Here is a 12792-nt window from a genome sequence, read left to right on the forward strand (position 1 = left end):
GTGTGTCCATGCTCTCCCTATCACAGCTCAGGAGGAGTGTCTTTTGTGCTGCAGCTAAGGGAGTGTGTCCATGCTCTCCCTATCACAGCTCAGGAGGAGTGTCTTTTCTGCTGCAGCTCAGGGGGTGTGTCCATGCTCTCCCTATCACAGCTCAGGAGGAGTGTCTTTTGTGCTGTAGCTCAGGGTGTGTGTCCATGCTCTCCCTATCACAGCTCAGGAGGAGTGTCTTTTCTGCTGCAACTAAGGGGGTGTCTCCATGCTCTCCCTATCACAGCTCAGGAGGCAGGTGAAGGATGAAACTGAGCATGTGCGGCCTTCTCAGTGAGAAATAAGTAAGAGAACAAACAGGTGGCGGTATACATATACATTTTACTGAATAACTCAGTAGCTATGTTAAAGTGGTTATCCGACCCCTGAAATGCTCCCCAATATGCCTGGGCCCCTCACACACAATGTACTTACCTGGCTTCACGGCACCCTCATTGTTCCTGTTCCCGGCCGCCACTGCTTCTCCTCATGCACAGATGAAAACATTCGGTGTCGGGAGGTGAGGCGGAGCAGCCAATGGCAGAAGGGGACGAGCCTCCCTAGCATTGCAGGTGACGCTAGGGAGCCTACAATTCCCCCCCCCCCTCTTCCAATCGCAGCGGCTAAAGACCAGGAGTGACACGGGTGCCGGGGAGCCAGGTATGTACATTGCGTGTGAGGGGCCCGGGCATATGGGGGGCATTTCAGTGGTCAGATAACTCCTTTAAGTTTTGAATTACATGCAATTACAAAATAATTCAGATCCAGATGCTGTTTTCAAAACTGTAGAATATTTTTTGTAGGACAACCCCTTTAACCATGCCTTTAAATTTTGTCATGTATACTGTATATTGCAAATAAATGATGGAAGAAAGTGTCAAAACACCTGGGTGATTGTAGCCTTATTGTCAATAAGTCTCCCTGTTTGTGGTTAAAGGGGTATTCCCATCAACAGTTTTCATACTTAGGCCTCGTTCACACCAGCGTTCAGCCTTTCCGTTCTCCTGCTCCGTTATAGGAGCAGGAGAACGGAAAGGACGGATTGGGCACATAACTGAGGCGAGCGGAGCCTACGGACCCCGTAGAATATAATGGGGTCCGTTAGGTTTACGCTCAGAAGATGATTTTGGAGCGGAGACAAATGTCCTGCATGCACAATGTCCTGAACGCGCACGCCACAGCGCATGTGCCATGATGACTTCTTCTTGGCCAGTATAGTAAAGAGCCGCGAACGCGCACACCGGCCCTGTACTATACAGGCCAAGAATAAGTCACCATGACGCATGCGCTGCGGCATGCGCGTTGAATACAGCGCGCAGCCTGGCCGCGAGAAGACGTCAAGTCAAGCTGACTGAGCCCGCCCAGCCGAATCCAGGAAGTGAACGTCGTGCTCGCCGCAGGTAAGGCTGAGTTCACACCAGCGTTATGCCCTTTCCGTTTAGCCTTTTGCGCTGCGCAAGTGTAGCCACAGGATTCAACAGGCGAGACGTGGCCGTAACCAGGGGGGCACGAAAGACAACAATCAGGTAAGAGGGGACTTATTTTCTCAAAAAGGGTGGGAATTGGGTAATAAAATGTATTTACAAAAATGATCACTGTCAAATCATTAACAGATTTAACAATGATCGTGATGGGAATACCCCTTTAACTGCTGTCCTGAAGTGCTTTCTTAACCCCTTTACGACATCCACAGAACATGTATGGTGGATAATGGGTCTTTAAAGATGGTTACTGCTCCGGAGCAGAGGCTGGCAGCTAATGGCCGTAATAGGTGGTATTGACCATCGCGGACATTTAACTTCTCAGATACTGTGACCATGACACCTGAAAAGTCAGAAAGCCGTAAAGCACGCGCTTTATGGACTTGAACGCTGCAGATCTTCATTTCTGTAGACATAGCTATAAAAAAAAGTTATGAGGATCAGAATATGGCAATGAAAAGAAAAAATACATTATTTTCAAAAGTTTTTTTCCCAGTATTAAAATGCAATAAAAACTATACATATGTGGTATTGGCGTAATTGTACTGACCTGGAGAATGAAGAGCACTAGTCAGTTTTACCGCATAGTGAATGCCTTAAAAAAATATATAATCCATGAAACTGTGGCAGAATTGTGGGGATTTTTTTCAAATTCCACGCCACAATTTTTTCCCCCGCTTCCCACTACATTGTATGCCAAATGGTGACATTAAAAAGTAAATCTTGTCCCGCAAAAAACAAGCCCAAGTGAATGGAAAACTTAAAAGGTTATGACTCCAGAAAGCGAAAAACGAAAATGCGGAAATGGAAAGTCACTGCGTCAGGAAGGGTTTAAAGGGAACCTGTCTCCTGGATTTTGGGTATAGAGCCGAGGACATGGGCTGCTAAATCGCCGCTAGCACATCCGCAATGTCCAGTCCCCATAGCTCTCTGTGCTTTTATTGTGTCAAAAAACGATTTTATATGTATGTAAATGAGGCTACTAATGTTTCCGGAGCCCAGCCATGCCCATTGTGAAGGAGCCCAGCATCGTCCCGCATACTCCGAATCTCCTTCTTGCTCCTCGATGTCACAAAGCTAGAGCGCCGTAATCTCGGCATAGTGTTTTTTCCCTGTGCTGGCATCAGCCTCAGGGAACAAACTAGCGCATTGCAAGATTACGGCGCTCTAGCGTTGTGATGTCGGGGAGCAAGGAGGAGATTCGGAGTATGCGGGGCGGTGCTGGGCTCCTTAACAGTGGGCGTGGGTGGGCTCAGAGTCAGAGAACGCTGGACTCATCTGTCAAGCATGGAGGAGACAGGACTCATGTAAGGTTTATTGACATATCTATAAAATCGTTTTTTTGACACTATGAAAGCACACAGAGCTATGGGGACTGGATATTGCGGATGTGCTAGCAGCCCATGTCCTCAACTCTATGACCAAAATCCAGGTGACAGGTTCCCTTTAAGGCTAGGTCTACACGACGACATTTGTCGCGCGAAATTTTGTTGCACTAATGCTGCGCGACAATTTTTATAATGGCAGTCTATAGTGTCGCACTGCAACATGCGACATGCTGAGACTGTGACGCAACAGTTGCAGAAAAATCCATCTCGAATGTTGCAGTGCGACACCATAGACTGCCATTATAAAAATTGTCGCGCGACATTAGTGCAACAAAATGTTGCGCGACAAATGTCGTCGTGTAGACCTAGCCTAAGTCTCGGGCTACACGGAAGTCTTTGCTGCGACACACGCCATACAGCTAGCAATCACTGTGTAGCACTGCTTCCTTTCAGCTGAATGAGGTCACAACATGACCCCGGTTCATTTCAAAGGCTGCAGTCCTACACAGTGATCATCGGTTTCACAATGTGTGTCGCAGCGATTGCTGTGTAGCCGCAGCCTGATGGTGTTTTTCGTGATTCTGACTATTGATGGCCTATCTTCAGGATACCTTGTTACATTCTGCAGCTCCTTCAAAGACCTGATTGGTAGACTTGGAAAACTTCTTTTAAAATAAAGTGAATGGTAGTTAAATGTTTTTAGACGTAGGTTGAAAAACCAAACGAACCTCTGCTGCGGGCGCTGCCAAGGATAACATCAACATGGAGGGTATGGTTCCAATAGCTTTATTGACAATAAATAAAGTTTGTTTGGTTTTGCAACTTACGTCTAATCTCAACTCCAGCACCCGCACCTTTTGGGTGCAGGCAGAAATCCAGGCTGCAGTCAAGACCCCGAATGCTGGTCGGGATGTTTACCAGCAGAAACCTGCAAAGCTGTTGTGACTCTTCACAACAGGATCTGGTAAGCGAACTACAAATCTATATATACGATACTGTCTCCAGCAACACCACACATGAGGCGCTGTCCTCTTTCTCTCTTTTTTCTTTCTTTCTTTGCAGTTAAATGTTTTTAGTAATATTTACTTGCCTATTTCATAGTTTCCAAAGCATTTTATGAACATTCCGCTGGTAATTTCTCTATTCCTTATATTCTGGAGACCTGAATCCTTACAATAGGAAGGAGTTTTGTTTGTTATTCATGCTCTGAACATCTGTGGGTTTATCCTTCTCTGTGTACATTTTTAACTGGTTCAGCGTGAACCTGAATTAAAATTAACTAATGAATTACCATCTACAGAGGAGTTCGGCATTGCTAACTTGGCCAGTTAAAAATGTGATTGTTATTAACCCCTTCCCGCATTATCACGTATATATGTACGTGAGCGAATGTGGCTCCTTGCCGCATCCTCACGTGCATGTAAGTGATGGGATCCACAGCAGGGGCCCGGCTGTTACTGATAGCCGGGCCCCTGCTGCATCCGCCGGCATCGGTGTGTGCGGTGATGCCGGCGGATTAACCCTTTCACTTGCGGTGGTCAGCGCTGACCACCACACGTGAAAGGGTTAATCTGCCGCCATCAACGCACACACTGATGACTCCATCACCCCCTTCCCCGCTCTGCGCTGGCAGGCACGATGGTTGCCATGGCAGCCCCGATGCCTTCCACAGGCATCGGAGCTGCCAGCCTACGGAAGCCCAGGAGATCCAGCCTGAGCGCTGGGTCTCCTAGGCAACTACAGAATGTATTGTACTGAATTTAAACAGGGATCAAACCCTGAAAAGATGAAGTCCCACAAAAAAATGTAAAGTTTCAAGTGAAAAAAAAGCATCCTTTTTACAAAATAAAGTAAAAACAAAATTGTAAAAAATACAGAAAAAAGAAAAGCAGACATATTACCTATAGCCGCGTCCGTATAGACCGTCTCTATAAAAATATCACATGACCTAACCCCTCAGGTAAACACTGTCAAAAAAGTAAAATAAAAACCGTGATGTGATGTCACCTTGCATCACTGAAAGCGCAACATGAAGCGATTAAAAAGGTGTATGCCCCCCAAAATAGTACCAATCTAACCGTCGCCTCATCCCGCAAAAAATGAGCCCCTACCTAAAACAATGGACTATGGAGACACTAAAACATGATTTTTTATTTTTGTTTCAAAAATATAAGTGTATAAAACTTTAATAAATAAAAAAAGTTGACATATTACGTATTGCCACGTCCGTAACGATCTGCTCTATAAAAATATCACATGAGTTAACCCCTCAAGTGAACACCGTAAAAAAATATAAATAAAAACGGTGTAAAAAAAAAAAGCTACATCACAAAAAGTGTAATACCAAGCGAACAAAAAGTCATACGCACCCCAAAATCATACCAATCAAACCGTCATCTCATCCCGCAAAAAATGAGACCCTACCTAAGATAATCGCCCAAAAACAAAAAAATGACTTATTCAGACATGTGTCCCCCAGTGAGCCAGTGCCATCAGATCAGCGCCCCATGGCATTTGCCATCATCAGACATGTGTCCCCCAGCAGTGAGCCAGTGCCATCAGATCAGCGCCCCATGGCATTTGCCATCATCAAACAGTCTTATAGATGATGGCAAATGCCATGGGGCTGATGGCACTGGCTCTGGGGGACATGTCTGATAATGGCAATTGGCAAATGGCAAGGGGCTGACGCTGAGTAATGGCAAATGGCATGGGGCTGATGACATTTCTTTCAAAGTTTATTAATTTTTATTCTTTGTATACATACAGAAGAAAATAATATATTGCAATATATATCGCATATCGCACATGCTTCAAATTATATTGCAATATAGATTTTAGGCCATATCTCCCACCCCTAGTTATTACCACATAAAGTGACACGTCAGATTTGCTAAAAATGGCCTGGTCCTGAAGGTAAAAACTAGCTTGGTCTTGAATTGGTTAAAGGAAGGCAACCTAGACCCACCTTTGGTCATGTGGCAATTTGTCATGCATATCATAGTAACATAGTTTATAAGACCGAAAAAAGACATCTGTCCATCCAGTTCGGTCTGTTATCCTGCAAGTTGATCCAGAGGAAGGCAAAAAAAAAATCTGTGAGGTAGAAGCCAATTTTCCCCACTTAAGGGGAAAATAATTCCTTCCCGACTCCAATCAGGCAATCAGAAGAACTCCCTGGATCATCGACCCCTCTCTAGTAACTATAGCCTGTAATATTATTACACTCCAGAAATACATCCAGGCCCCTCTTTAACTCTTTTAGTGAACTCACCACCACCACCTCCTCAGGCAGAGAGTTCCATAGATGATGGGATAGATCTCTGTACTGTCCCCTGATATATTTATACATAGTTATTAGATCTCCCCTCAATCGTCTTTTTTCTAAAGTGACTAACCCCAATTTTGATAGACCTTCAAGGTACTGTAGTCCATCCATTCCAGTTATTACTTTAGTTGCCCTCTTCTGAACCCTCTCCAGCTCTGCTATATCTGCCTTGTTCACAGGAGCCCAGAACTGTGCACAGTACTCCATGTGTGGTCTGACTAGTGATTTGTAAAGTGGCAGGACCATGTTATCATCACGGGCATCTATGCCCGTTTTGATGCAACCCATTATCTTATTGGCCTTGGCAGCAGCTGCCTGACACTGGTTTCTACAGCTTAGTTTGCTGTTCACCAAAATTCCTAGGTCCTTTTCCATGTCAGTGTTACCCAGTGTTTTACCATTTAGTATGTACGGGTGACTTGCATTATTTCTTCCCATGTGCATAACCTGACATTTGTCAGTGTAAAACCTCGCCTGCCACTTCTCTGCCCAAGCCTTCAATCTATCCAGATCCCTCTGTAGCAGTATACTGTCCTCTTCTGTGTTAATTACTTTTAGTGTCATCTGCAAAAATTTATATTTTACTGTGCAAGCCTTCTACAAGATCATTAATAAATATATTGAAGAGAATAGGGCCCAATACTGACCCCTGAGGTACTCCACTAGTGACAGTGATCCAATCTGAGTGTTTACCATTAATAACCACCCTCTGTTTTCTATCACTAAGCCAGTTACTTACCCACATACAGACATTTTCTCCCAGTCCAAGCATTCTTATTTTATATACTAACCTTTTATGCGGTACAGTGTCAAATGCTTTGTGGAAGTCCATATATACGACAAGTCTAGAACTTACATCCTCATAGAAACTGATTAAATTTGTTTGACATGACCGATCCCTCATGAAGCCATGCTGATATGTCCGCAGAGATATACTGTTCAGAATTTCGGAGATGGGCAGCTGATACTGGTTGGAATGATGCTGCACTCCGAAGTCAATTTTGCCATGGTCTTTCAGAGGGATTGAAAGATGCATTTGCCTTTCATGAGAGACCTACCTCCTTGGACTCTGCCATGTCTCGGGCCGTTCGTATTGACAGGCGTCTTAGAGAGAGAGGAGAGATCACTCCTTCCTGTCATACTCAGTCCAAGGACAGTGCGGCGGTCTCATTCAGTGCGCAGGGGTCTCAGTCTCTCTTAATCCCCTCTGAGCAGGAGCCCATGCAGCTGGGTTTGCTTGCCTCTGACAATAGAAGATTCAGCTCTCAGAGGAGGGTTTGTTTCTGTTGTGGAGGTATAAATCATTTAGCAAATGTTTGTCCCTCTAGGAGATTCAGGCAGTTTTTTGAGAGTAATAAAGAAACAAAAAGAAAAAAAATCCTCTAAAAACGTTCCATCTGTTACTATTGGCAAGGTTGATGCGGAAATTTCCATTTGCTTGTAGTTCCCGTTTTGTCCTACCTGCCAGGGTGGCGCTAGAGAGCAAGAACATTTTTTTGTGAGATTTTTGTAGATAGTGGAGCAGCTGTCTCTTATTGATAATCAATTTGCTATAACACATGGTTTCCAGGTATGCACTTTGGGAAAGGATATACCTGTTTTTGCTATTGATTCAGCTCCACTTTCTCAGAAATCGTTAAAGGGCATAGTTCACAATATCCATTTGATTGTGAGTGATACTCATGTTGAGGATGTGTCATGTTTCGTCCTAAGCGGGTTGCCTACTCCTCTAGTGTTGGGGCTACCCTGGCTCACTAAACATAACCCCACTATTGATTGGCAAGCGAGGCAAATAAATGGTTGGAGTGATTTTTGCAGAGAGAATTGCCTCACGACATCTGTTTCAGAGGTTTCTACTAAGATTGTACCATCTTTTCTCTCTGAATTTTCGGATGTGTTTTCTGAGAGTTGTTCAGGAGCTGCCCCCACACAGGGAGTACGATTGCCCTATTAATCTCATCCCAGGCGCCAAGCTGCCTAAGTCTCGTTTATACAATCTCTCCCAACCTGAAAGGGTCGCTATGCGTGCTTATATCTCTGAGAGCCTGAGAAAGGGATACATATGACCCTCGAAGTCACCTGTTGCCGCTGGTTTTTTCTTTGTTAAGAAAAAAGATGGTTCTTTAAGACCATGTCTGGATTTCAGGGAGCTGAACAGTATCACAATTCGTGACCCTTATCCGCTTCCTCTGATCCCGGACCTGTTTAACCAGATTGTTGGGGCTAAAGTTTTTTCCAAGTTGGATTTAAGAGGGGCATACAACCTGGTCAGGGTCAGAGAAGGAGACAAATGGAAGACGGCCTTCAATACCCCTGAGGGCCATTTTGAGAATTTGGTTATGCCTTTTGGTTTGATGAATGCTCCAGCCGTCTTTCAGCATTTTGTGAACAGCATTTTTTATCATTTAATGGAGAAATTTGTACTATTGTATCTAGTTGACATTTTGATTTTTTTTCTCCCGATTTCAAAACTCATAAGGACCACTTACGTCAGGTCTTGCTCATTCTGCGGGAGAATAAATTGTACGCTAAACTGGAAAAATGTGTGTTTGCGGTTCCAGAAATTCAATTTCTGGGGTTTCTTCTCTCTGCTTCTGGTTTTCGCATGGACCCCGAGAAGGTCCGCGCTGTGCTTGAGTGGGAGCTTCCTGAGAATCAGAAGGCGCTGATGCGTTTTTTGGGCTTTGCCAATTATTACAGGAAGTTTATTTTGAATTATTCCTCTGTTGTTAAACCACTCACTGATATGACTAGAAAGGGGGTAGATTTTTCCTCCTGGTCGGTAGAGGCGCATAAGGCCTTTTCTAGTATCAAGGAGAGTTGTGCTTCCGCTCCCATCTTGGTACAACCTGATATCTCTCTGCCCTTCATAGTTGAGGTGGACGCTTCTGAGGTGGGTGTGGGTGTGGGTGCGGTCTTGTCTCAGGGTCCCTCTCCTGCCAAATGGCGACCGTGTGCCTTTTTCTCGAAGAAACTCTCCTCCATAGAGAGAAATTACGATGTGGGAGATAGGGAGTTTTTGGCCATCAAGTTAGCCATCAAGTTAGCTTTTGAGTAATGAGCCATTTACTAGAGGGAGCCAGACACCCTATTACCGTGTTTACTGACCATAAGAATCTGGCCTACTTGGAGTCAGCCAAGCGTCTGAACCCGAGACAGGCCAGATGGTCTTTGTTCTTTTCAAGGTTTAATTTTGTTGTCACGTTCCGCCCTGGGGTTAAGAATGTGAAGGCGGATGCCCTGTCACGTTGTTTTCCGGGAGGGGGGGGGGACTTTAAAGACCCGGGTCCCATTTGAGCTGAAGGGGTGGTTGTGTCTGCTCTTTATCCTGAATTGGAGGCAGAGGTTCAGGCAGAGGCTCCTGATCTTTGTCCTTCTGGGAGGTTGTTTGTGCCTCTCACTTTACAACACAAGGTTTTTAAGGAGCACCACTATACTGTCCTTGCTGGGCACCCGGGGGGTAGAGCCACAGTGGATCTCATTGCTTTGAGATTCTGGTGGCCGGCTCTTCGTAAGTCGGTTGAGGGTTTTGTGGCAGCCTGCGAGACTTGCGCTCGTGCCAAAGTCCCTCATTCACGGCCATCGGGTCCTCTCCTTCCGTTACCCATTCCTTCCCGTCCTTGGACACATCTGGATTTCATTACAGACCTGCCTCGTTCCTCGGGGAAGACTGTGATTCTGGTGGTGGTGGACCGTTTTAGCAAAATGGCGCATTTTGTTCCTTTTCCTGGCTTGCCCAATGCTAAAACGCTGGCGCAGGCATTTATTGATCACATTGTCAAACTGCATGGTACCCTTCAGACATAGTCTCTGATAGGGGCACGCAGTTTGTTTCCAGATTCTGGAAGGCCTTCTGTTCTAGATTGGGGGTTCGGTTGTCATTCTCTTCTGCTTTCCACCCGTCGAATGGTCAGACAGAGCGGGTCAATCAGAATCTGGATAGATATCTGCGTTGTTTTGTGGCGGAGAATCAGGAGGATTGGTGTTCTTTTCTCTCCCTTGCTGAGTTTGCTTTAAATAATCGTCGTCAGGAATCCTCTGATAGGTCACCATTTTTTGGTGCATATGGGTTTCATCGGCAGTTTGGGACATTCTCTGGAGAGGGTGCTTCTGGTTTACTTGATGAGGAGAGATTCTCCTCGTCTTTGTCATCTATTTGGCAAAAGATTCAGGATAATCTAAAGAGCATGAGTGAGAGATATAAGCGTGTGGCGGATAAGAGACGTGTGCCTGGTCCGGACCTGAATGTTGGTGATCTGGTATGGTTGTCTACTAAGAATATCAAATTGAAGGTTCCCTCCTTGTCCGTCATCAATCCCGTTGCCTACCGTCTTGATCTTCCTCAGACTTGGAAGATCCATAATGTTTTTCACAAGTCCCTATTAAAACCTTATGTCCAACCCACTGTACCCTCCTCTTTGCCTCCTCCTCCGATTGTGGTTGATGGTAACCTTGAATTTCAGGTCTCTAGGATTGTGGACTCTCGTATTGTCCGTGGTTCTCTTCAGTACCTCGTTCATTGGGAGGGTTATGGTCCTGAGGAGAGGATGTGGGTCCCAGTGGCAGACATTAAGGCCACTCGTCTTCTCAGGGCATTCCATAGGTCCAATCCGGAGTCCACTCGTAGAGGGAGGGGTACTGTCACCACCAGATCTTTGAGAAGTGCTGATCGACGTTCTTCAGTTCCTCCTGCATGATCTTCTTTTGTTTTGCTTTCGTTTTGACATCTCTCCTCCCTCTCCCAGCTGTCATCTATTGGCAGTGATTGCCTCCCTATATATCTCCTCCCCATACTGCCTTACCTTGCGGTTTATACAACTTCCTGGATTGTGCTGAAGCTAGAAGCTGTTACTGCTGCATCCACAAGATAAGTCTGTTTCTTTATTTCTGTTTTCCTGTGGGCTTAAACCTAGGTGACACTGACTCCCTCCGTACTAAGTGTAGGGAGCTGGTGGTCGTGTCCCCTCACTATTATAGGGTGTTCAGGTGTCATACAGTGGAGGAACGAGGGTATGCAATTATCTACCATAGAGATTTTTTCATAAGCTGAGCAGTAAGGGAGAGAGCTAGGGCTGTTACAGGGCTTACTCTTTTGTTCCTTAGTTTTGGATCAAGTCAGTCGGATCTTCATTTGTGTCTTCTAGTTTTCTGTAACACCTTCCGTGACAGGTACTGTCACGGATGTAGTAGGGGAGAAGACCAAAAGACAATCAAGAAGGAAGGGGAAAGACACTAGGCCTCACCTCTAGGGAAGGAAAAGGGTCAGCACCTATAAAACCCTGCTCCTGGCCCTAACTCCTATCTGTATGGGCACCTCTCGATGGTAGAGATACCCATACACGGGAACCTAGAAAACCCTGGTGACCCTCGGATGCCCTAAAGATAATGACAGGGCAGAGACCACCTGATCCTTGCTGTCAGATCACTAATGCATAGATAATCTTTCAGACCTTCTGGTACCTGACAGGTACCTTAAGATAACATCTCTTAGAAAACCTTCAATCAGTTTACCCATGACAGATGCTAAACTTACCGGCCTATAGTTTCCGGGCTCTGTTTTTGGACCCTTTTTGAACATTGGCACAACATTTGCTATGCGCCAATCCTGTGGAACACTCCCTGTCAGTATAGAGTCCTTAAATATCAGAAATAAGGGTCTGGCTATGACATTACCTAATTCTCTTAGGATATGGGGGTGTATGCCATCCGGTCCTGGCGATTTGTCTATTTTAATCATTTTAATACGCTGCTGTACTTCTTCCTGGGTCAGACAGGGCACTTTTAATGGGGAATTTACTTTAATATTCTGCATATCATCTGACAGTTTATTTTCCTTAGTGAATACAGTGGAGAAAAAAATATTTAATAGCTTTGCTCTCTGCAACTCCCCCCTCATTACTCTGTAAAGGGCCGACACCTTCAGATTTATACTTTTTACCATTTATATAGTTGAATAACATTTTAGGGTTAGTTTTGCTCTATTTGGCAATTAATCTATCAGTCTCTGTTTTTTACATATTTAATTTTTTTCCTTTAGTTTTTCAGTGCTTCCTTGCTACCCTCCTGTATTCCCATAAGGTATGTACCTCTCACAATTAGATTTTAGGATGCTTTTGAAAATATCCCATTTTCCCCTCACCTCCATGACTGCACCTTACAATGAGATTATCCTCCTCCTCCATCCAGGCAGGGACAGGAAACTTCAAAAAGGGCCCACCTCCTTGCCATCCTCAGTGTCTTCCTGTCCCTGCCAGGCGGAGCAGCAGGAGAAGTTCCTGTGCCTCAGTTCAGTGGTGATAAGAAGAAGGGACGAAGCGGAAAACTGCGGCTGCATTTGTGGGTTTCGGGAGCTTACCTTGGGCAAGTAAGCTCCGTCTCTGTGTGCCTGCCGCGGTCATTATTCCCTGCTTGTGCACCAGTAAGGGGGCGCAGCTGTGGCATCCGGACACAAGAGGAGTTCCTCCGGATCCTATTGGCCACCCACTGCCCGAGAATCACGGCTCCGGCGGGTGACGTCATCCGAGGTCCTGATGGGGCTGTTTATGGCGAATGCTGGGTGGATGACGTCTGGAGTTACCTTATTTCCGGCGATGGGCTTTAAAATCTGGCGCGCTGGTCAAGATGAATG

The 12792-nt window shown here is 45.4% G+C and overlaps 1 protein-coding gene across 3 annotated transcripts in view; it reads left to right on the forward strand.

Moving 5' to 3' along the window:
- LOC122946116 (ceramide synthase 4-like) overlaps positions 1–12792 on the forward strand; it is a 183346-nt gene that overhangs the window by 27327 nt on the left and 143227 nt on the right. The gene's annotated exons all lie outside the window — the stretch shown is intronic.

The sequence above is a fragment of the Bufo gargarizans genome, chromosome 1, assembly GCF_014858855.1.
Source record: "Bufo gargarizans isolate SCDJY-AF-19 chromosome 1, ASM1485885v1, whole genome shotgun sequence".
Classification (NCBI taxonomy): Eukaryota; Metazoa; Chordata; class Amphibia; order Anura; family Bufonidae; genus Bufo; species Bufo gargarizans.